At 40.1% G+C, this 26989-nt stretch overlaps 1 long non-coding RNA gene across 3 annotated transcripts in view; it reads left to right on the top strand.

The window, feature by feature from the left end:
• LOC120569506 overlaps window positions 1-26989 on the top strand; it is an 85204-nt gene that overhangs the window by 12851 nt on the left and 45364 nt on the right. For all 3 annotated transcript variants that reach the window (XR_005640878.1, XR_005640876.1, XR_005640877.1), the window contains exon 3: window positions 11382-11447. This is a non-coding gene — a long non-coding RNA (uncharacterized LOC120569506). The remainder of the gene's footprint in view (window positions 1-11381; window positions 11448-26989) is intronic.

The raw sequence follows: 26989 nt of genomic DNA, 5'->3' as shown, positions 1-26989 counted from the left end.
CGGAATATATACTGTGCATTTAAATTGCCAACCACTTCCCATGGTTCCTGAACCTCCTAATTAAGCATGCATGATGTTTCTCTCCCAGCTGCTAGGCTTCCGGAATGCACTTGGCAGGTGTATTGAGCCCCCCAGTGAGGCTCGAGAATGAGAGTGGTATACGTAGAAGTGCAGGTGTGACATGTTAGGAGGAGTCCAGGTGCTTATTGAGTTATCAGAGGCAGCCACTGCACGTTTGATTTATCATCTGGGGTTTAGCATTGCCATATCTGAGAGGCAATATATCAGACAACAAAATAAAATGTTCAGAAAATGACCCGTTGAAGTGCAGTCGTGATAACTTACATCTAGCACAGTGTCGGATGTAGTGTGGCAAGGACTGACACTTTATGTGAAAAATTGACAATGCTTATTGAACGTGTATGCTGACAACACACACTAAATCATGAATGCAAAGCCTTTAGCCAAACCAAAGATTCACCTTGAATTCACCCTTTAAGCGTCATGATTTGTCCCTGATTTGTGGTTTATGGTATGTTTGTCCACACTCTAATCAAATAGCTAAGTTACTGCAGTGCTACATAGGGACACCGTTCTCATTTGGAGTGCATTAAGACCAATTATAATATGTAGGAATATATCATAAACCACATCCAGTAGAACTAGTCTTTAGGTACTCGTCATACAATGTGTGCTCTTTGACATAAATACCATGCTTACCTCTGCATTCTTGAGAGCCTTTAACTCAGAAACAGCCAGCCAGTCTCCATGAGCACATAAAAGGTACCCAGATTTATGGGGAGTTTTTTTTATCCTAGACTCAGGCACCATCTGATAAACAAGCACTGTTTGCTTGAGGCTAAATAATACTCTTTGAGGTCCTGATTTACAATGCTGTGAAGGATCCATTTGTGGTTCAGCTCTGAGGCACGCACCTCTGTGATTGGTCATCCGTAAGCTTAAAATTTGGGCTCAGATCTACAGCTCACGAGCTTGAGGATTTCTAAATGGACAAATGCATAAATGGTGGTAGTTTTTTATTTAGAGTTAATAGATGAAGAGAAATGAACTTTTCAGAGATGTAAAAGGCTCTTGGATTTAACAAAATCCACCCCGATTCCCTGTGATTGAAGCTAAAACTGAGGCAGCGTGCAGCCAATCTAATATTCCCGTCTTTTTAAAAGGAAACTCTTTGGGGTATTGGTCCACTACATGGACTCCTAAGAGATCTGATTAAATGGCAATCCCTCTATGTTTTACCTTCACCTTCTCCCCAATAAATCAGATGCACATTGCAAATGCCTATATTCATCTCACATCGCCTTGGTTGACATAGGAAAGAACAAGTTCCCAGTGAAGGGAATAGATGCTCAAAAATAATAATAATTATACTTTGCCCTTTTTTAGATATCTCATATGCAGCTATTTCTTTTTAATATAAGATGAAATATACTAGGCTAGGCTTTACATTAGCATACAGATAAGGACTTTTATAACACCTGACATTTAGTCAGCTAATATTTTATTCTGGAAACATGAAAAGCCACCTTGTTTTAAGATGGGAACAATTTTAGCAACAATTTATTCAAAATGATAATTACTTTTTTGTATAAAGCCATAAATAAAGTGTTTATTAAAGGTAATGTACATATTCACATTGCCACATAACCTATGAACTCTTGAAAAAAAGACTGTGAGGTATACTGTAGGACTCCATATTACATGAGTGAACTAATTCTGTACTGAGGGGCATGGACCCAGGGTTAGGACAAAAGCCGTAACTGTTAAATAAATTCAAGTGAAGTAGCGAGCAGACTCTAAAAGAAAAACACGCAAATTCTCCTTTGCTGACATGCACAGGATCATGTGTTTACAAGTGCTTGGTGCATGAAAGAATATTCTGTAGCTTGGATATTAACTAGTGAATTAGCTGCTAATGATAGCATCAAGTTTCATTAATGAGAAAAAAATCACAGATCATTTACCTCATGTGGATTGCCTATAAAGAGAGACAGAAGAGGATCCAATCTTATAAAGATTCCATTCATAATGATTTATGTCTTATTGTTCTGACATTAAACATATTCTCCCTAAAGACGAGTGCTTTGTGCATTGTAAGCCTTGTAGTGGCTTACAATTTAAACAGAGCCCAACCTATATTTATCACAATCCTCTCATGTTGCAGCCTATACATTAGATTCTCCATTTATAGACCTTAACTTTAAAACCTCAAACCTCTCTGAGATATATTTATCCTCATATCAAATGTCACTAACAGAGCTTCCCTGTTTTACCTGCAGCTGTTATATGAAGTTCAACACCTGAGAAAAACAACTAACTTGGCAATGGTGCTTGTTTTGTTTGGTGGTTTATAGAAATTAAACGCTGTCATTGCGGTTCAAATACATCTATTTTAAGCCTTGTCTTTTATTTGATGTTTATGGGGTTGTGAGAAGGCCATGACATTGTTGGGTCATATTTTGACACATTAATTGGACTAAGGGTTTTTCATCACAGCTGCTGGGAAATTAAGAGGAGATTGAAAGCCCCTGATGTCTTGTAATTACTGTTTCATGTTGTGTAGCCTCACTTACGAACAGCAGTGCTCTCTGATAAATGGGCAGTAAAAGCAATAATAGAGAAACTACCATACCGAGTGGTACCGAGTTAAGAGGGAGACAGCTCCTTTTACGTCAAAAGTTGAGATCAGGAGAAAGCAATTCAATTTGTGTCATTTACAAATTAATACAAAGTAATGTTTTTATACTCCATCCAATCCAGTAGTAGTAAAGTCAGAATAGAATTACACGCTTAACTCTGCCGTGACCACAATCAAGTATTAGTACAATTAACTACACGATTGTGGCAGAGTAGCAGCATGCTTATCAAAGGAAATGTTCCACCCAGTTTGTTCAGGCCATGCTCCAATGGGGTGGGGGGGGCTGGGCTGCATTCAAAACAAACCGCTGTCCCTGATATCAGCTGGTTAATCCTCTCCTTTTAGTGGCTTTATTGGTTCATTCAAGAGGGTCTGTTGACATTCCCCCTGCCCTGTTAAAAGGCGACTGCATCTCAAGTGAAATCTGGAGTGTTCTTTACACAGGCGGGGAGCCCCATGTGGCTCCTGCCTCCCAGTGGGCCTGTGATTTTCCTGCTTTAAGTGTCTACTGTCAACACTAATTTGTCCCACTCCTCCTCCGCCCCCTCCGGAGGTGGTGGCTCTCTTAAAGTTTTAATAAAAGATCAGCTATAACTCCCTGTTTTCTGGGGGTGAGACAAGAGCTTTAAAAGCCATAGAGGCAATAAGATGCCAGGTAATGATTACAAGGCTTGAACAGACGCAGTTACCAATACCACATGCTGTTTTAAACAGCAATACTGAAAGTGTTTGCTGCAACTAAAGGCTGTCTCCTTTACAGGAGTCATATCAAATCAGAGACCTGGTCTCAGCACTCCACATGGGAAATGAAAAGCTAAGTTGTAGTTTTTCATTTTTGTGAGTCTATGAGACTAGGAGAAGTGATTTTGATGAGATGAAAAAATTAAGTTGATATGTTTCAAAATCCTGAATGTGTGATAGTTCGATGTTGGTCTTCCAAAAAAATCTACAGTCTACTCAATCTCCTGCCAATGAAATAGAGGAATGATTTTATTGTAGTGTCCTAAGATATATATTGGATACAACAAATTTTTTAATCACTTGTAACTAGAAACCAATTCTCAAATGTTTGTGTAAAAACTTTGTTTAAAAGTTACACTTTAATTTTAAATTTTATTTACTCTATGCGACTGCATGTGTCCCTCGCCACTGTTTGTGGCCTTATACAAACTGAAAATGTGTGTAGCCCAGTAAATCCCTATGTGCATTTTCATTTATTCGTTTTCCTCAGGATTAATAAGAGCAACATGATTGCAGATAATAGTTTCTGACATGTTTTGCTTGAATACCATTTCAGAGCTCGACAAAGTAAATTGCTCCATTTCATTTGTCTGCCTTTGATGTTTTAAGGAAAATCAATAGAAAAAGTAATTTCTCACCTGCCATCTACCTGAATGATAGGTTCCTGGGAAAGCAGTCAGGAGACTTTCTTTTCAATTATCCCTGACTTGTTTACATAGCGTTTTGTTCACGGGACTAAATGTGAACACAAATGTATATGGGTTCTGCCGTTATTGAGAAAGTTTAATACCTTTTCACTTATAAGGTAGGCAAGAACCATGTAGGAAATTGTTCAATATCTCAGTCAAAGCCCAATTTTCACTGCATTGTTTTGTTGCACAGTGTATTGTAGGGTTATGGTAATGTAATATGCATAATTCATACACCTAGGGCCCCCTCCTCATTTTTGATTCTGCTGTCCTGCCTGTTCATCTGAAGCTGAATTAATGCTACATTGTCCATTAGGCGGCCATAACACAGGGCAATACTGTCACACACTGTGGTTGAACTGAAATTCCCTTGAGGCAAATGGTATTTTTCATTTTTCCATTTTGGTAGACTCGGCTATACAAGAATTGCTTCGCAAAACACTACATTTCTCATTTTGGGTCAAGAATGATGTTTGAAAAGATACTGAGATAATAATTCTGCATAGTAATTGGAAACTTCATTTTCATGAAGAACTTGATGTATATTTTTCACGCCATCTAGAGATTGCATCCACAGCTTTGCTTTGTGCTAACTGTGTTTTAGCTTGTAATATTCTCAGGTGGATCAGTGGCTGTGAGAGCACAAAGAAAGAGCGTTAGATGTGTCTTGTTATCCTCTCCTGGGTTCACTTAGAGAGCCCCAGACTGCTGCAGTTGTGACCTTCATAAGGCACTGTCTCCCTGCTGGGAACACTCACACACACACACACACACACACACACACACACACACACACCAAGCACATCCACTCTACAGACGGCACTCATTGGGTCATGATGGGGCTAAGCAGCCCCATTACAGCATGCTCATCTAGGCTGGAATCACGTGCACAAAGCATAGAGATGGACTCTAGCCAAGAGGTCTTGGGCCCGTGGTTTCTTGCTCCACAGCCCAAATGTACTGTAAAAGCTGCAGGAAGGAGTGTTACAGTTGTAAGATACGGTAAAGAAATGTCCTTTTTTGTATACTATATCTGCGTCATCTTTTCCTCATGATACCATTCTTGTGCTGTTTGAGGCTGAGCTCAGTGTATTATAAATCCATTTTTTGGACATGCTGTGGTCAGTTTAATGATCATTATGTGGCTCAGATGGAAAAACAAGGGAATAAGGTGAATCAATGATCGATTTTACAACGTGACTTGATTCATGGGTAGTGCTGTGATAAATGGCCGTCCTATCGAGCTTGAGGGTAACTGTTAAATTTGTATATTGTGAGAGAGAACTCATAAGAAAAGCCTTTTGGTTTTACTTTCTGTGTTTCATTAGTTGATAAGTCTTAATAACCCATAACATCCTATAGTGTACTGGGCTGTTCAAGAGAACATACTGTATTAGCTAATGACTACAAATTATACAGCAGCATACAGTTTAAAGGTAACTATGAAAACATTTTCAGATATTCATTATGGAGCTGCCGCTGCAGCTGTGCCCTCCAAAATCTTCTGAGATCCTGATTTTAAATCCCCAAGCACCACATCACCCAATGTTTTTTTCCCCTTTTTATTTAATTAGTCAAATGAGATACAGAAGTGCCTTTCTCATTGTGGTATGTAGCTTCACTGCCAGCTCTGTAAGAAGATGGACATGTATAATATCAAGCAGAGGATCTGTGTTTGATTCTGGCTGATGGGAGGGCGAGCTTCACCTAAAGGTACTGAAGCAAAGAAATAATGGTATACTACACTGCTTGTGAAAAGCAATAGGAGTACGGAGGGGGGTTCACATTAAAAGTGTCTCTCTAGGTAGCTGACATGACGCGACTAGTCAGACGTAAATAATGACAGACGGAAACTATCATGAGGTCTGTGAAGCATCCGCGTGCTGCCATCATTTTCTGTCTAACCTTGCATTGCCAGCAGCTCACCAGCTCTGGAGATCATTTAAAAAGCAGACTAACGATGCTGCCAGACCTAACACCAGTCACAAGGATTTGCATGAGTTTAGATCAGTTAAATACATTTTTATTTCAGCCATAGATGAAGATTCCCACAAAGTGACTTTTTCATTGATTTGCTTTAATTTAAATTTGTACATACTTTTTTTTATAATAATTCATGTAAAATATAGTTTTTAATCACATCATGTTAAAGGGTTTTACCTGCTGTTTTAAAGAGAAGTATGTGCGTGCTGCTTTTCTGTTACATGTATGTTTGCCAGACTACTGCTGATGAGGAAAATAGGGTTCATTTTTCTCTTTAAGTGGATATGTCACTTTTTGAGTGAGGGTAAAATGATGATACAAGAGTACTAAAAGTTAATATCAATTCATTGAATGACCTGGTGCTTCCATGGGTTGGCTTTTTAATTATATTCTGTTCATATGACATACAGTTGCTTCACTACCTGTAAATCAAATTTAAATCAGGTACCACGAAGGGTCCAATTGAGAAAGATGGTCCTAATTTTAAAATGTTTATTTTTTGCATTACATTGCAAGAGATGAGCAAAGTAATTTAGTTTGGGTAGAAGGCTTTTCTTCACACTGATGCGCCGACCCACGACATGTCTAAAATAACATCCCTATAATTGCTCTATGGCTGTAAGCTTCAACCAGAAAGCACATGACCATATTTCATGCAGATAATATGCACCAGATATGTTGCATTTAAGTGATATGAAAAATAATTTGAATATCTGCAGAGACTCTTATTTATTGTCCCAGCTCACCGGTTCCTAACTAGAGGACAATAACAATGCAAAACAAGAGCCCATTCTGCTATATAATTAAAATCATCTTTGGGGACATGTTTTGCTCTGCACACAGAATTTGAAACTTAAAAAATGGCATGGTAATGTATTTGCATAATATAACAATGAGTCCCACTCAACAAATTTATTAGTCCAGATTCTGAAAAAGCCATGGCAAAGCAACTTGCATACTATAATTGGCATCTTGTGGTTTGCTTTCCTGAGGAGAAAGTGAATTTTATATGCTTTTATAATAAATAGCATATTTAAGCACCCAGGAAATCACTGCAAGACATCCATCCTACATCGTTTCATTTATTCTAGTGTGTTTAATTAAAGCTCGGAAACTACATGCAATTTGTGTCTGAACAGTGTCTAATGTCTGAGACTGGTTATTAGATATTAAATTGATGCATAATTCAGGCAATTAAGAAAGTAATCACACAAAGTAATGTAATGGAAGTTAATTATTACTGCATAAGCAAACAGTTCATCAATGCTAGTTAACGCTGTGACTGCATCCCTAATATGCTCACCAAGCACGGGAATTCCTCTCCCTCAATGTTTTGATGTGCTGATTAAACATTGTAGAGGCAGATTAGTGAAGAAAAGAAGCAGGGCCCTCTCACCTCGGCTGTTCCTGAGCGACAGGGTTCAGTGTGTTGCCGCAGCAGGGGGGGTCTTTGTGCCCGGTGCCTCTTCAAGTGCCAAAAATTACGAGTAAGGTTGTTTCAGTGCAGCCAAGTCCATTTTACACTCATGTCACAGGTAGTGTGACACACACACACACACACACACACACACACACACACACACACACACACACACACACACACACACACACACTCTCAACATTTTTTACCATATTTCTTTCTTTTTATCTTTGTTTGTTTCTTTCTTTCTCAAATTCTTGTTTTGCACACTATATATACTTCATGTACATTTATGTACGCACAGGGTAGGGCAAAATAATAGGAACAACTTACAAAATAATACCACGCACTACCTCAAACATTACAGTAGTGTTAAATTAAACATACTCAGTGTCTCTATCTATCTATCTATCTATCTATCTATCTATCTATCTATCTATCTATCTATCCATCCATCCATCCATCCATCCATCCATCCATCCATCCATCCATCCATCCATCCATCCATCCATCCATCCATCCATCCATCCATCCATCCATCCATCCATCCATCCATCTATCTATCTACAGTATCTATCGAGGAATACACAGCATAACCTTGTGGATCTGTCTCTGTGACAACACAGTGCTTTCCTGTGTTCAAAGACCCCAAATCACGTAAAACCAACAACTGGGCAGCCAGACACTCTCTCTCTCTTTTGAAGACATCCGATAAAACAAGACCTTCCAGCCTCGGGTTGTTTTCCGGAGTAAACATGCGTGTCACAGTTGACCTTTCCCGGGGTCAGGCTGCTTTTTATTGGCTGACATGTTTCCAACTTAATAGAACTGTTTAGCGGAGCTCCCCTGGGCCCCTATATTTATTAAGCTGCAATGAGTTGCATCTGTCTGGTTAAATCAAGAGGACCAATCAGCTGAGGTCAGACACATAGTAACAGAGAAATATAGACATATAGCTGCACACAAACACATGCTTAATATGGGCACATACAAAGATGCAGACGTGTGCAGGTTTGCAGCATGCACACACGCAGTTTGCAACTAATTATATTAGCTTATTTCCTTCTCTTAAATGATTCATTGATTAATTTTAGCTTCTTGTAATATTAGAGTAGTATATGTAGTAGCATAGGCATAAATGGAGCAAGTGTAGCAAATGCATCCCCATTATTCAATTAGGGGGAGCAAGACTTTTGTCTTTTTAAAATATAAACTTATCATACAGTCCCCGCAATCAGGTGTTTATATCAGTAATCATTTTTGATATTTTCAGCAACTGAAAAAACAAGTAATAAAAACATTACACATTTTTGGACTTTTGAGTTGGTTCAGTCAAATCCATCACTGATTGTTTGCCACAGCATGCTTTGGTTGTTAATCACAATCCACACAGGAGTCTGACTGTTTACAAACAGCTATTTTGCTTAATTGAATGAGCTAAAAGTAGGATTGTACTGTCGCCGAAATGCCGAACTGATCTATTAGTCAACCTTAGCTAGCTTTACCAGCCAGTCCACCTAATGTAGCTCGCTGATCGGCAGGATTTGGAGAAGGGACATTCGCGATAGGCTTGGCCGATCTCTAATATTTTCAAATCATCCAATCGTGGTTACTCGAGATCGCCAGTCTGACAGGCTACATTTAACACGTGATTGGACATAACATATTATGGATATGCAGAGCGGCTTTCACTTTCATCAATGAAACTACACCAGCTCGGCTGTCCTGCCTCCTGCTGACATGATATTCTTCTTTACAGAGGCTAATTATCCATTTTACATTTAAACTTAATGTTACACTAGTTTATTCAAGCATTTACTCATAGCAATCTCCTTTTTGTGACTTTCTCGCTAATCCCACAGATGTTTACACGCTATTAGCTCTGTTAGCTACTTAAGTTTAGCAGTTAGCAATTGCTTCACTCACTCTCCGTCTCTCTGTTGATCTGCCCGTCAAATTTAACTATTCCTCTGCCTCCTAATGTGATAATTGAACATGTAATAACTGTACTTTTTTGTCGTGTTGGAGGCGAAGCTGCCGGGAAGTCAGGGAGGCTGGGTGACGGCTGTCGAAAAGAAACACAGCCCATCAGGTGTCAGATCCATAGAAAAGAGACAGAAAACTGCTTTGTAATTAACGTTAAGGATTTAAAATTGACTCGTCACTCGTGTTGATTAACATGGCTCAGAGGGCGGACTTACAGCTCGACAAGAAAATAAGCAGTAGGGCGCAGATTATAGAAATTATAGTTCTGATAGTAAGTAAGTTAAAATCACTTTAATATATGCGTAGGAAAAACCAATCGCCGATCATTCCTTCAATCGTCGATATACGACCTGATCGCCAATCGGCACAAGCCTAGTTCTCGAAGGAGCCTAATCAAAGAGTTGGCTCTTTTAAGTGTAACGTGGCTATTAATATTTTGCATTAGCCTTGTTGATTTTATAATTTGGGACGTAGTGGAGGGTAAACGCACATAAACACAGTTTACCCACTGTTTTCAAATGCAACATACAGTAGGTTTACTCACCTTTTTATGAGTTTACCGTCACTTAACATTGGATTACATTATATATATACTCATTCTTGGTTTTCATAGCACCCTCAATCTAACTAATCTAGACTGCAGGTGGCCGTTTCTTGACTTAATCCAAGAGGTTAGGTGCTGTAGAAATGCAGGGAATTTATTTTAAATTACAATTTCCCGGCAATTATGTATCTTTCCAGGTTTGCTCCCCCATTTTAAAGCTTAACCAGGCGCCCATGTGTAGTAGTATACTGTATCTGAGGGATTGTTTGAGGCACAGCAGCATGTGGTTTAGTGTGACACTCTTTTGTCTTGTTTTCTAAGCCGTTTTCTGAGGTGTATTGATTTATCTTTGTTCAGCCATTGTACAACATCCCATAATGCAGGTCATTTTCTTAGACTGATTTTAAGCCCCTGTCTGGTAATCAGGGATAATTGTCAATTATCACAAGGAACCATCAGATCAATTACTGCAAGATCAATGCAGCCACTTGGCTCGTACTGCCTCTTTTCTTCTAGCAGAACTACCACGTGGAATAGTAAAAAAGCTTGTAAATTTAAAAGATGCATATAAAACATCTAAAATATTTAATAATATACGTTTTTTTTTAGGGTTGTTTTGTGTTGCTGGAGAATGATTGCAGGCTAGTGTTTTACAGCCATGTTTCAGAAATAGTGAGGCACCAGATGCACATCTTGTTGCTGTTGTTTTACAACACCTAATGGAGACAAAACTATTGTTACCTCTTAAACTGAAGGTTGTGTATCATATCTTTTCCTTTTTATGAGCGAGCTGGAGAGAGCCACTATTCCTGGTGGGTGAGATGACTTTTGTGATGAAAGTTAATGTTGGGGAGTCCTGATGTCCTTATTTTCCTCTCAGAGGCAAGATTCCACTTTCATCTCATGAAGGAAAGATGCCATCCACTGAATGGCTTCCTCCATGTATGGAAACAAATGTGCTGCTGTAATGGAATAGCCCGGTCAGCAGCCTAATGTATTATCTCCTCCTCAACGTATTTATTTACACTCAACTACTCCACAAATTGTCTTGCCATCTTAATGGGTGAGGATTAATCTGTTGCCATGCAGGTTTAGGTGCATAAAAGAGATAGACTTTTTACAAACTTTGTTTGTGGCCCCAAAGGAAAAGTTAAGACTTTAAAGTCTGTGCTTTGAGATGTTGTACAATTAGATTTTTTTTCTGCTGTTTTGTATCTGATTCAAATACAAAGTAAATCTCATTGAGTTAATCATAAATAGGCTGTTTATGTATTCAAATTGTAATTAACACATAATAACAAGGTGATGGCTTGCACTATATGGACTTTATATTTTGCCTTTTTCATTATATCCATGCAGTGGCTTGTTCAAGGACATACCTTACGTTTCACCACTGAGGAAGGACAAGCTATATCAAGACAAATGGTAAGGTCATCATTAAATCTATTGCAGTATCTGTAATGTTTATTACAGAGTGTATTGTTTCTACATATTAGATATTGAATCCTTGTTTAAGACGGGTGCCAGAATCATGTTGTCCATTTCGATATATGTCAATTGTGCTATAATGATTTTCAGTGAATCTAGCAGAGATTGTCATTTACCCAGTGTCCAAACTGCTCATATTTCATCCCCACCTGAAAGAGACTGCCATTGAATATAATCACATACACACCTACTGCATCAGACCAAGAGAAAACAGAGTGTGCACTTTGTGCACAGCTATTTATATCAATAAGTCCCGTGCTGAGAGGCACAAAATGAGCGTTTAAGCTGCAGGGCCCAGAGAGCTCAGTAGCAGGTGGGCAGGCTGCTTTGAGGTGCCTGGGCTGAGGGGGTAGTTGCTCTTTTACAGGTGTTGCCCATTTCGCTGTGCATCCACGGCTCTGGGAAGGTTTAGTTTTGGGAGGGAGTGGGACAGCTGGAGCAGCAGGCATTGGGGAGACAGAGAAAGAGCCTCCTCTCACTGTCGGGGCCTCCGCAGGTCAGTGCCTCTACCCAAAGGGACGGCGGAGCGAAACGCCATCAATTCACAAACAAAGGAGCCACTTCACCCGCCACAAAGGAAACATATGTGATAGAGCTGACTCCCGAGCCGCAGCTCACTTTAACATGTCAGCCTCTCCTAATTAGCTTTGTTAACTCCCTCTGCTGTCTGCCCAACTGAGGCCTCTCCCAGTCACATGTGGGCTTTGTGTTTACAAGGGCAAATGCTTGGACTCGCTCCCAAAACAGACATTTTCCTTCAACCTGATACACTTACACTTAAAAACCATCCCCCAAACAACTGCCCTATTATAGATAAATTCTATTGACACAGTATTGACGTATTGATTTCTGTAGTACACACATCCTAAACCTTACAGTGCTTTATACGGTTTTGCTGCAGAGCTTTAGAAGGCCTGGTTTTCATTTTGTGTGCATGTGCATTGAGACAAGTTGTTTTAGATTAAAACAGCTGCTCCTCAATCTTTATCGGGATGTTTTGGAGTCATTACTGGCCAGCTTTCAGACTGTGGTCTGCCATGCGTTACATGTTGCAGTCCACACTGAGCCTCATGTGACCCCTGCTGCTTACCCACTGGCAGTGCAATTTAACCAGGCTGATGACATGCAGCATGACATCCTTAGGAGAAGCGTCCCGCTCGCAGCTTCATTGGGGGTTTTAGTCAAGGGGGATGTGTGAACTGCAGGATCCCTCACTGACCTCTCTGGAGAACAAATCAAATTGGTCTTTGTGTAATTTTGCGTATATTTGAAGTCATGTGTAACAGATTTTCTTCTTTAAAGGTAGGAAGGAAGTAAACTAGAAACTTCATCAACTTAGTCAAATGAAAGAGGTGTCCTGTATACAAACAGTAGCTCGTGCTGTGATTGAATCTCATTATCATAAGTCAACCTCAGTTAGAACCAGCCATAACTAGGTGTCTCTGGCCTGAACGCTATAGGTGGGTCTGACAACTGACATGGCTAAAATATTTATAGCCTTCGTGTTGTTTATGATTTGCTTCACTCTGTTTACCCTCCCAACGTTTTTTTTTTTTTTATTTGATGAAAAACAGCATGCAGCGAGCCTTGATGTATTCATACATAGTTTCATGTACACTGCCGTACAGTAAGTGGAATCCGCTGGACTAATATATAACTAAGCTATGTGAAATTCAGCCTCTGGCCCTGCTGGCTGCCAGACAGTCCAGCACTTGAGAAGCACCCGGCCCAGAGCTGTGTGACTGCTGCTGACTGAGTGTCATGATCCCAAGATCTCTGCTTTCTTTTTGACAGGAGGGTTTGAAATTCCTGGGTTAAAAGTTCTCTGAGATTATATCTCAGAAGGCTTTTGTGATGATGGTTCATGACAGGTATTGCTTTCAAGTGGGTGAAGGAATTCTGCTGAATGTCTTTACTGCAAAGACCTTCAAAGAATTGCATCAATGAACCATACGAATGTGGAGAATTAATATCAGTAAGATGTTTATTTTTTATTTTTTTATTTCTACAACCTCTACCCCTCCTTGCTTCAAATTGAGGTATATTTTTACTTAAACTGTTTTCCAGGGTCTGTACTCAATAAAATCTACACTCACATTACAGTATCAATAAATGTCAGGACATTCAAGATGTATTTCCCGTCTCTGAAATGATTGTCCTGCTCTTAAGGGATGACTCACTAAGTCAGTTATTATCCATGTGCATTCAAGAGTAAACATGACCTCTTTTACCATGACTGTATTTATCTCACTTCATTTATATTAGCAATTTCTTAACGTAGATGCAGGTGTATACCTACATAAATATGTATACATTACATAATACTGTAATGAGCCATATTACACATAGACAGCAGCCCAGTGTTAGTACAAAAAAAAAAAGAATTTACATTATTTACATTTCCTTTAAATGACAGATTAGTTCATGGTTATTTTAAGCTTGGATTCGCTGCAGTCCACCACTTTTTTTAAAGAGTGAGAATATTTACCACGCAAATGTGTATCAAAATATGGCATTATTCCCTGATAGGTGAAGCATACATACATGCCTCAGCAACTTAATGCATTCTACACACTGACTGCCAGCCATGACAGCAGACGTTTTTTTTGTTCTTTTCCTCCTCTTTCCTTAACACTTAGAATAAAAATCACAAGTACTGTTGTGCCAATACCAAGGTAACAGTCTGGAGATGTCTGGCCAAAAGGGATTTGTCCCTCTAGGTACAAGGTAGGGAACGTTATGCCCTGCTCTTTTGCATTTCTGAATTGCTTAGCTGCCCAAGCATGCTTTATGTGGGCCAGGCTCTTGAAGTGTGTCATAGCATCATATGACCGCTGTACGGGAGGCTTGCTGTTGGACTTTACCCAACAAATATGGATTATGTTAAAGTGGGCTGTGAATTGACGAGGATATGCTAATATGTCCCAGATGGGTATGTGAGCAGCGGATGGCGGGGACATGCAGACAGTATATGGCAGAGGCAGTGTTTGGCAGGTCCATCATTCCGTCATTAAAGGCCACATTATTACTTACAACAAGTCTTGCATGACAATTGCTGGAATAAATGCAGTCCCTCTGAGAGTAGCCTGTTGTGTCCTTCAGTTTCTCTTTTCTTTTCCTTTTTTTTTGTTTTCTTCTTCCTTGCAAATCTGTTCTCAGCTGCTGATACTGTAGATCCCGGTTCTGTGTAAGGGAGTTTGTTCTTACCTTGTTTAAACATCAATAAGACAGGCTATTACTAGCTGAGGCCATTCATTAATATAATGAGATGATTTTGCTTTAATTGATAACCGATCGGTGTTGATGACACATTATGCACTTGTGGATACAATATTTTGCTGTTGAACTGAAGCACCTGCATATTTGTTTTAAAGAGGCAGGACTCCTCTGGAGCTATTATTCTGTTGTACCACTGGGCTACCAATGAACTGTCCCCTCTGCATTATTATTGAACTAAGGTATTAGGTTTTCAGCTGCACAAGCAGAAAGATAATGGTGGCTTATGTGTAAGTGTGCATTTGGGACAGCCTTTGTCCTTTTGATATAAACTGCTATATAAATGACAGGATTAAGGAAAATGGATAAATGATGCCCACTGTATTTCACCTTGAGTGGAAAAAATATTCTAACTCATATTTATAATATTAACAAACTTGGTGAAATGATAAGTCGGGTAATCGATTAGTTGACTGACAGAACATTTTATTAAATGCCCAACATTTCAGGTTTTTAAATGTGTATATATATACATTCTGTGATATTAAACTGAATATCCTTTTTTGGATTGTTAGTCAGACAAAACAAGCAATTTTAAGACCTGACATTGGGCTCTTGAAAATTGAGATGGACATCTTCCACTATTTTCTGACATTTTATAGACTGATTAATTGAGAAAATTATCAGCAAATTGTTAGTTGCAGCCCTACTTTAAAGTGTGTTCTATATTTTTGTATTTATTGATGCAATATAGTAAGACTTCTTCATTGATCTAAGGATTTTTGTTAGCCACAAGCCTGTGTAGAGATGTACTTTGACGTGGAACAAATTACCACTGACACCACATCCAAGCACATCAAGGATTATCATCACAAAAATGACAGAATTAAAGATGTCAAGATTGGCTTTGAACCTCTCTCTGGAGACGTAGCTGGGTGGATAGAGAATGGGGGGGTGTTAACATTTGTTATAGACTTCCACACTCTATATTTGCTGGGGGCATTGTTAGCACACACTGCCTCGAGCCCAGGACTTAGGCAGGCCCCTTGCAGATGCAGACTGCCCTGTACACACACACACACACACACACACACACACACACACACACACACACACACACACACACACACACTACAACCCCATCCCACGAAGAGGAAGAATAGATGCCCTGGGGCAATTCAGCTAGTGTGGATCAGTTCAGATGAGGCACATTAAGTGGCTAGTGATAAATTTGGCATGACAATTGCAAACACCATCGCTTTTGTCTGTAATTAATTCCAGTGGTGCCTGAGGCCTTTCCCGTGTTGCTACTGGTGTGGGCCAGCAGCGCTTTCCTAACGAGGGCACATTACAGCCAGGATTATAGCCCAGATAAAGGTGCTCTTAGAGGGAGGTTAGTGAGATGTATTTCTTTGGTGTTGAGGTTGGTAAAGATCTGGAAGTCATTTTTAGAACCCCTGATGCAGGAACAAACACAATAAGACTAAACTAGAATAAAACTGGTTTAGGAGATAATTTAACTGTTGAGATTATTTACTATGAAGTTCATACACAGACCTCCATATCTTAAAGCTACATTGTGTAAGAATTACTCCCATCTAGCGTTGAGATCATATATCGCAATCAACTCTCTCTCCCCGCAGTATTGCAACTACGGTAGCCTTCACGCTTCAAAAAGCGAAGGTGTACAAAAGGCCGTCTATCAGCTGTCATTGTTGGAGTTCATACATTCTCTTAATACATCCATGCATTAATGTGGGAGAGTGGCGTGGACACCACGAGCAGGCACGCGTGCCACCCGACAGAAAGGAGAGAGAAAGAAAAGCAGCTCCAGTGTTCACTCTTTTTCCATTCTCTTGCTCTTTTCAATATCCGTTTTCTTTTTCTGGGCGAAGAAGAAGACTCCTGTTCCTAAAATTTGGATTTTGAATACGTGTGGTCCTCCATGTTTTCGTCTTCAAACTTGCCGGGCTGGGAAGCGACGATACCCATTATCAGCAGCTGTGAGTCGAAAATGCGAAAGGCGGAGCAGTATAGCCTGTATGTCCCTTACCCAAGGGGGTAAGCTTCGCTTCAGAACTCGAACCTCCTATGGCGCCTTTTTGACGCTACAAAGAGATCACCTCCCGCTAGCATTTCACTGACTAGCATACATTTTGGCGCCACTTTGACAGCGAATAACTACATCTGAAGTGTTTAAAGACTCTATTTGTCCATTGTTTATTTCTAAAGAAACACGACAATGTATAAAAGGCTCCATTACCTTGTACCTCACGTTATGGCTCCGTAGCAGACGTTTTTGTAAAAATAGGCTAACGATTGTGTCATAACCACGTGACTTACTGTCGCATAGTAGAGGAATTACCGTATAGTACAGGAGAAGCTCGCAGGCAGTTTACGTCTCGTTAGCATTTAGCGCTTATAATTACTAATGTTAACTAGCATGTTAGTGATCAATAATTAGCCTGTGCCTATGTTATCTCCTTACATATACCTACGCTCTCTGTCTCTGTAAGATTGGGAATGATTGAGATTTCTCTTGGCACAGCTACCAGAAGACTTACAACTTTCAGACATGTTGCTCACGTCACATTTACGTTGTCTCTGTCAGTTGGACGCTGCGCAGTAAAGCTGGCCATCACCGGAAAAGTGCTTCTAATATTCACTGGTCTCCGTCCAGAGCCACGGGGTCTATTGGTCCATTATATATATGTCAATGCCCTTACCGGCTAACGTATTTCAAGATGGCGCATCATTATGGAGCATCTACCCCAGTTCATGCAAGTGCAAATACTTGAAATTGATGGTGGTGGTCAATATTCATGGAAAAGGACAAGTTTGTGAAGGGCAATACAGATTTTGATAATGAACAACTACAAACGTTACACACTGGGGCTTTAAAAGCAGCCTGGCAGTAATTACGTTCAGTGATACCACTCATAATACTAAGAGGTAAACAAATACAGTGATTTAAAACCTTGCTGAAGACACAATGAGTCTAATAAGGAATGATGTGCAGTACAGTAATCAACATGTCACAATACTGGTTTAGAGATTTAGTACCAGGATATATCTTAGTGGCTGAAATGATGAATTGGCACCGAGCAGTGGAAATTATGAGCCCACAGATTGCACCTTTAATATTTGGTCCAATGGGTCCTACAACTCAGTTATTCCATTCACTGGTAATGTGGAGGCATTAATTAACGGCTTGTACTTCTGAGTAGTTTTATTATGGCTAATGTCCCTCATTAAGTGAAATATAGTTACTCAAGGACATAAAAGAATCCCTCAGCAGCACTATTAATCTTGATTTCACTTGTGAGAGTACTTGGATATCTTCTGCAACTTGCTGTGTAATATGATATCTCTGGCTCTTGCTCTGGCTCAGGCAGCCTCGTGTGTTCACCACCTCCTCTGTAGTCTCCAGCAGGGGGATGCTGAACACACCACCAATCTGTGTCATTACTCTGTCATTGCATCAAATCACATGATTAGCTTCATGGGGCAGTGGAGGAGGCCTGCTTGGTGCGCCTGGCCGTTGCAGTCCCTGGGTAATGGTCCGGTGGCACTGTGATGGAGGGTTGTGTGCTGTCCTCCATGCAGGGCCAAGGATGCACCATCATTCAGCCTGCCGGAGATGGCCTTAGGGTGAATCGTGTTCTTTACTGCTCAGCCTTTTCAGCACTGCAGTTTCCCTCTAGAAAATATTGCTTATTGGTAACACTTCCTTTCTTGGACATGCTATCATAAACATGGAAAGTGAGTTGTTTGGAAATAGGCTATACTGTGTATAATTTGCCCAATTATGGATCTGTCACATATGTGTGTAGAAAGACAGGTCTTTACTGTGGATGTTGAAAAAATGACCAAACCATTAAATGGGATAAGGAGTAGCCTATGCAGGAGTACCTACAGTAACAGGTCCAGGTTCCTCTGTGGAAGGCCAATCCGACAGTTTGTCGATGCAGCCTTTTATAATGCAAAGGCTTATAATTATCTCACGCTCGCTCATTTCGCACTGACATATCGCTTTCCTAAATGTCAGTAGGAACAGCCAGTGCACTTCTCTTCCAGCAGCTCCAAAGAGCCCTCTCTGCACCCTGCACACAGCTATGATGATGGCAGTGCTTTAGCCCTGAACGTGTAGCCCCCCGCCGGGGAATAGCGGTTCAGGCATCACCAATCGTTGACCTGGCTATTGTTGTTTGTGATACTTACTGGTAAACTTTTGCAATCAATACAACATCAGCCAGCAGAGCCCCTGGGAATGAAAACCTGAAACAGCGCACTTAATCTTGGAGCCGGCCCCTGCTCCCTGCTCTGCCGCTAAACTAGGTAGTTGGCCTACTTGATGCGGCATTATTGCCGCAGAGGTCAGATGTGGGCTGTCTTGCACAGCGCCTGATGAATGGCTGTTTTTGATAAAGCACCTCTCCCATCCAACAAGAGACATTTAATAATGATGGACCATAACTGCACACAAAAAAATCCTTGTAGAAGAAAGAAAAAAATCCCTCCTGCCTGCCTTTCCCCATCTCAGACAGTGAGCAGCTAGCCATGCTCAGTGCACTTGTGGGCTCACATACAAAGGAACCATAGCACTGTGTAGTTTACAGTCACCGCTCAATTACATTTGTGCAGACAGGTATGCATAGGTGGGCAACAAAGTTAAATTTAATTTATTAATATATATTATATTATATATTATATATATAATGAAATACCGCATATAGTAAAAAAAGTAATTAATAAACTAATAATTAAATTACACTTTTACTGAACATTTTGGAAAAACAAATCTACCCAAATATTTCCTGTCATGTCCCTGACATGTATTCTAATGGAAAATATGGGTGTGCAGTGCCACAGCACAGTATAAGCCTGTATACCGTTTTACATTGGAAAGTATAGGTTAAGGTAACAATGTTAAATTGTAGTATTATCTTCACAGTAATGCAATTTAGCATCCACTCAGACTGCAGAACCCTCCTCTCAGCACCCATCTCTGGAGGCATCCATAAGATAATTGAATGTCTTTTAAACTGTGGATGATCATTTAACCACCTCAGTGGTCAAGGCGGCAGCCAGCAATTTTGCAGTCTGCCATTGTGATGAGCAATCAAATCAGCATGTATTTACTTTAAGTGGCTCTAAATAAAATGCACACCTCATAAATGAGTATAGTTATGAAAGTATACGGTGAAATTAAATGCCATTCTCCAGAAAACAAAGCCCAAAGCGCTGTGACAGTTTTGACATAGACAATGGCTTTAGTGACAGGAATAACAAATTAATTGGAACCATAACACATTCTCTCTAAAGGTGAGGTAAACACACCTGACTGTATATTTTTCACCATCAGTTAAATCTCAATTGGATCTAAAAATAAACCCCAAGACATTGAACAGTTTAATGGATTTTGACGTCTCCACATTATGCTGTCACTCCTGTATAAATGAATCATAACTTTGCTCTGCACCAAGGAATTACCATGCATTTTGAGAAAATGCATTGTGCGCCAAGCTGTGAATTATGATGCGAGATCAAAATAAATGTGTAATGACTTTGGAGATGCCCAGAATAATTTATTGGGTGGAGATAGTTCCATATTGAAAAGAGGAGCCTAAGTGGGATACAGAAGCTCTGTGCACTGACACTGCCCTGAATGTGTTTGAATTCTGAAATGTCAGCGTTAGATAGGCAAAGAATCCAGTCTGTTTACCGAAGCTTGGTAAATGAGGGCTTCATTTGGGATGCAGCAGTATTCAATTATATGGTTATTTATTGATCTGAAACAATATATGTCTGTCTGCAGCATGTAAAGATGAATTCAGAGGATAAAACGAAAGTGTCAGGGAAACTGGCCGATGAAGGATTGCATTTGATCTGGGTGGGAATTCAAGAATGGAGACAGAATACCCTTGTGTTAAAAAAAAATAGGCCAGAGGTGTATCTGCAATTAAAGTTTTCCACAAAGAACTGTCAAGTGGGATTTAAAATGAGAAGAAAGCATAACAATGCCAAAATAAACCATTGGGGGAAAATAAATGAAATAAGTTAGAAAACCATCCTACCTATTTGTTGTTACCAATGTTTGTCCTGTTAGGACCAGAAGTTATTAACAACAGAAAAATGATGGTCTAACTAAAGCAAAATGTTTTCTCAAATTGATTGGGTGTTCAGTTTCAGTTGTACTACTATAGTGAAAAAAAAATAAGTTTAGCTAATAGCCAAACAACTCCTGTCACTATGCTCCACAGGCACAAGTTAGCCAACATGTGACTGGACCTAAAACAACAAATGACTATTTCCATTATCAATGAATTGTTTAAGTTTCAAACAAATCTTAGCATTCTCTGTTTCCACCTTGACAATTGTGAGGATTATCTGCTTTTCTGTGTTTTACATCTTAGTATACTGAAATACTTTGAGTTTAAGACTGGTCGGACAAAACAAGCAATTTGAAGACATCATCTTTGTGTCTTTGTGACAAACTCTTTTACTTTAATCGATTCATCAGTTAATTAAGAAAATAACTGCCAGATTAATCGACAATGAAAAAAAAGTTAGTTGCAGCCTTTATTTAAACTATTAAATGTCACTATTTAAGAAATAAAAAAAAAAATAATAATAATAATAATAATAATAATAAAATAGCCAAATGTCTTCATCATATGATGGTCATCTTTGACTGTCTTTGCCACTGAGCTGTCCCAGAGCTTTTTGTAGAATAGTGTGAAACTTTACATCTTCTGCTCCTCTGTTAGCTCATTTACAGGGCTCAGCTGAAGTGTGCTGGGGTGTGTGATGCACCAACGCACTCACTTTACATCCCCACTGTAAACACTGTCTATTATATTATTCACAACAGTGTCCTCCAGAGAGATGGATCCCGGTGAGGCCCCTCTGAATATGGAACAACAGCTATTGTGCTTACCTGCTGCCCCATATCAGTGTGGCCCACAGTGGCCCTTAGATGGTTCTCGTTCGGATATCTTTAGCTGGGCTGGAGGGTAATCCCTGGGCAGCCAGGGCTTCTCTGTTGTCTCCTGGTTGTTTTCTGTGTAGTTCATAAATTATAGATGGGCCATGTCGAGGGCCATCATGCTGCCTGATCCCTGTCTGTGCTGACAGCTGTATGATGCGCACTGAGTGCAGCAGATTGGGAGCTCAGAGTTTCATCAATAAATATCACTCTGACCCTCACACTTGGCCTCGTGTCAGCGGTCAAGGTAATGGCTTTTTATTATCGTGAAGGGCAGCCCAGCGTGGGGTAGTCTTAAGGTTGCTCGTCCATCTCAGGTCTGGAGACGCAAAGACAGACAGAGAGGGAGAGGGAGAGGGAGAGAGAGAGAGAGAGAGAGAGAGAGAGAGAGAGAGAGAGAGAGGAGTAGCTGGCCTAAAGTTTAAATGGACTGGGCTGTTATTATGTGAAGCGTGAGGATGAGTGTACATGTGTTGTGTGTTTGACAGTGAACAGCAGGGAGCTTTTGTGTGGTGCTCCAAAGGAAGAAGAGATTTTCATGGACACATTATTGGATTAAATTAGCCTTATTAACCAGCTGTGATGAATTCTATTGAGCACACTGCCTCACAAAAATCTCCAAAGAAATGGTGTGAGTGTGTGATAGTGTGCCGCTGTTTCTATTTTCCGTGTGCTTGTGTTTGATTGTGGAGCCTATATGTCTGTGTGTGTATGTGTGAGTGTTAGCTGATGGTTAGCTCTAACTGCCCGGATCATAGATGACAGGGCTTGAAATGCCATGAATGTGTACTGAAAGCTCAGGCAGCTGTACATGCTCCATGATGTCTTCAGAATACAGGTTTTTAGACAAAACAATATAGAACAGAACAGCATTTTGTCTAAAGTTCATTCATCAAAAAGCTGCATATTTTGAAAAGGGTAAAAGCCCCACACAACCCTGTCAGAGAAGCGCAAAGGCTAGATACTATAGATTACTTTAATCCCCTGCCAGATATAAAAAGGATAATTACATATTTGTGGTGGAGGCTGTGTGGTGAAAAAATCAATACAGCCTTTTTTTGTATGACACTTCATTAGTGTGAAAAAATCTTGGAGCTGAGAAGAACTGCACTGCAATTAAATGGTTCTGCTACCTTAGACTTTGTAATGGCTCTATATTATTATCCAGTTTATTTGAAATAGTGGTTGCACTTGTGGAGTAATTGGAAACCATTGATTATGTACTTTTATGTCTACACTCTTGCACATCATTATGGAGAGAAGCAATAGTTAGTTAGCCTCTCTAATGAAGCACTAATTGCACTAAGTAGGTTAAGATGTTAGTCAAACTGCACTCAACTGAAATGACAACACAAAGACTTTCAATTAATCTGCATACACTGATTAGCAGATGTTGTTTTGGACTGCATATCTTGCAGATTTTATTTGCTTTGTGTCTGATCCTGTTGCATGAATAGGAATGTGTTTGTAACAGTCCATTGGCAGCAGATGAAATTGATTGGAAAGAGGGGAAATAAGGGGCGGCGGGGGGAAAAAAAATCTAAGGTGATGGAATATATAGTGGCCACTTTGCTGCTGTTTTCAAAAGGTGGACCATTTGTAATGTAGGTTCCCTCCTAATAATGTCAGCGGTGTAACACTGGCTGGTAATTGTGCTGGAATGTCTGTTAACTCATACCACTGTGTTAACGTTTATTTAAGGATGTGAGAACCTTGCACTTATATTAGCCCCTGACATAACTCAAATGTGTCCAGTTGTAAAGAATATAACACAGCATGGAAACTGAACATAATTTGTCATTTTATCTGACTATAGCAGAGTATAGCAGAGTATCACAGGATAGTGAGGTTAGAGGCAGAAAGAAAGAAGGGATGACCCACAACATACGCCACAAGCCAGACCTGAAACCACAACATCACAAAGCACATGGTATGTCCCCTAATAGTCCAACGAGCCATGCAAATGTTTTTTTTGTTTTTTTATAATTTCACAGTAAACATCCTTAACCTCTGGTATATCTAGCAACTTCTGTGGTGACTATATAGACTACCTTGCAACTATAACCATCAACTTATTATTCTTACAATTACCACTTACCGTTTGTTAATTGGATGTTAATGTATGTACAAAGGAATCTTTCACATTTATAATAATTTGTATTAGATTTTGCTCTTACCTTCAAACATTTCCATTCACAGATGAAGCTATTACATTCAGGAAATGTATAAGGATGGCATCTCGCTAAATATCACTTATAGAAATTACAGTATATTCTTATTGATTTCTTTTTGAAAATACCCAATTATTTTTCAGGACTGCATTGAAACTAAATATGGCATCCATTCGGCTGGGTGCAGAGTTCATTTTCTGCAAAAATGAGATGGATTGTCCATTTGTGCAAATGAATTACCCTGTCTAGATATTAGTGTAGCACATTACCCACTGAGGTCATTATGGGAGATGCAGGCTGCCACCGTCTCCCTGCAGAGCTGATGGTATTGGTGGGGGGGTCCACATGGACTGCCCGCACACTGTCCCCCATCATGGTCCTCTGTGGAGAGAGTGATGCTGACAGTACACTCCTGGCAATCAGTCAGCTCGCCACCCACCACTATGCGCTTTCCGAGATGTAGAGAGCAGGGTCTGTGCTGGTTACAGCTTAAACCCAGCAGCAGCAGGAGGACTTGCCGCCTTTGATCTTTTTTCTTTCAAAGGGCTCAAATGCTCACGCTATTGTACGCTTGAGAGACACTTCAGCCTTCACTACTCAGGAAGAAAAAAAATGTAAAACTGCTGTCCTGTCCGCTTGTTACAGACAGATTCAAATAAAAAGTAAACGTCTAAATGGAATAACATGTCGCAATATTGTTGATTGGTTTAATAAAAGCAATCTGTTGAGCAGGGTACATCGGTGTAAACCCGAGTATTAAATGTGAGGTGGAGACCTCTATCAGGACCTCTTATTAACAGAAGCTTGTTCTTGGTGGGATCCTAAGAAATCTCCTGGCTTTATATGGCTGTCTGGGGAAAGGGTCAGACCCTGTAAGCTGTCATTGCACATGAAAGGATTAATGTCATCTTATAAGAAGGGGGGAAAAGCCGTCTTATAGTTATTTATTCTGTTTCATTCACATTCTGCTGGCTCTGTAAAAGAAAAAGGCTAATGTCTGGTCTAATTTGTAGCCCTTTAAATTCCAGACAGAGATTCTTTACATATCTCTGGAGCTCATGGCTCCTCTCGGCGCAGCCCCTCTCCTCCTCTCCTTCTGGGATTCCCCTTAAACCCCACCAATTTACTATCTGAAGCAAAGTGAAGATTTACATGAGTTTGTACTTGAATGGCTCCAACTCTAGCTTCATGCACTAAACACTCCCACTGTAATTACCATTCGTGGATCCTGCTCTCTGATACCTCTCTCTCTCTCCTCTGCACCTAGGCCAATTGAAGGGGAGAGAAAAGGAAAATACTTATTCCCCAATGCTGATTCTTAGGGCTCCTTGTTCAGGATCTGTAATTGGATCTGTGTTTTCGACTCCCTGCTAATAAGCAGCTTACTTTGGCTCCCTCTAGACTTGACCCACCGCATTTTTGTTTTATGAATTTTACAAGAGGATTTTAATAGATGCTTTAGGCTATGCAAAACATAGGCTGAAGGGGAGGCATAATGTGAGAGCCTTGACACAGAGTACGCCTGAGTGGCTGCTTATCATTGCGGACAGCTCTCATAACTTTCATTAAGATTGATGTAGGACAAAGGAGAATGTGTGAGAAGAGGAACATGAGAGAATATTAACCTGTGCTCCTGTAACTAACTATAATTGTTTTGCATTCGGTCTCTCCTCAGGCAGTCGCCCTCATTATCTTTACCCGTACATGACGGTGCAGCAGATTTTAGTAGCCAGGCTTGTTAGAGGAGATTGGAGGTCAGGGCAAACTGTAATCTGCCTTTGGTTATTTTTATGGTAGAATCCGACGGCCAGGGGCTGGAGTGGTGTATCGGTGTATTTTACAAACATAACACCTCATTTCCTTTCATTTTACATATGTGTAATTGTTTCTGTTCACTGCTTGGGGCTGTTGGAAGTTCTGTTAGTTTAATATCGATGTTGTTTTCTTTACGTCTTGCCACGCTATTTTTTGTGTGAATATTTTATCAGCTCAATCAAGTAAAATGTATAGAAATAAATCTGCCTTTTATGGTATATTTTAAATGGAAAGCTGAGCAGACAATGGAATGTGGATTTTCATGTCTGTGATTTTCATCTTTCTCTCTAATGTAGAGTCTGCTGTTAGTTCAGTGCTCATTTAAAATGGCAGACTGCCAGTGTCACCCATACAGGGTCACAGAAATGAAAGAGATGAAAAATGTAAAGACAAGTGCTGACCCTTAGCCTACCCACGGTTTCTTCAATCATTAAAATACTCCCAGAAACCATGGATGATTCCATAATTCATTATAGGTTTTAGTATCTAAGTGATTTTTTATCATGCCTGTCTACATCTCTACATTAAGCTAGTTCATTTGTCTTAAAAAAGAAAGAGAAATTAAAATAGATTTCCAAGATTTATCCAGATGAGTGAGACAGGTACAGTCATAGAGGTGAATATTCGGTGAAGATGAAGCTTTACTCAAAGGTACTAACTAAGACACTCTGTTGGGTATAGGAACACTAATGACCAACACAATCACCTATCTTGACATGAATACCAAAGATAACAAGGAGAGGTGGGAATAGGTGTAATGCTCTCTCTTTCATCCTCTCTCTTCCTTCTCTCTCTATGGGAATCTACCAAGCACGCTTTACTTCATCACAAAACTAACGTGGCATACAACTTTTAAAACCCGCCTCGGCTTTTGTATCCCCCCCCTTCCTTCTTTCCCCCACTCTTCATCTCTCTCTCGTCTCTCTCTCTTCTCTGGTTGGTAATTCTCCCATCTGGAGGATGTTTGAGAGAAACAAAGAAACAATAAGAGGAAGTTGGGAGAGGGGGTGTCAGGCTGTCAGTAATCTGACAGCTATGGTAACTACCCTCTAATCCAGACGGCTCCAGCCACGCTCCGGCCTGACACCCGCGCCTCTGACTGACAGCTGAAGACCGGGCACATTCCACAGGCAGAAGTGACATCCAGTCTATTAAGGCAGACAAGCACAAAGCAGAGATTTGCCCTGACTGCCTGGTACTGAAGCCTACTATGGGGGTGATTGGAGAGGTCCTGGAGAAGGTGTCAGACTCAAGCTCAGATGATAACCATATTGTAATGATGCTGCTGG

Source organism: Perca fluviatilis, chromosome 12, assembly GCF_010015445.1.
Source record: "Perca fluviatilis chromosome 12, GENO_Pfluv_1.0, whole genome shotgun sequence".
NCBI classification, from domain to species: Eukaryota; Metazoa; Chordata; class Actinopteri; order Perciformes; family Percidae; genus Perca; species Perca fluviatilis.
This window is presented reverse-complemented; position numbering and strand designations above follow the sequence as displayed.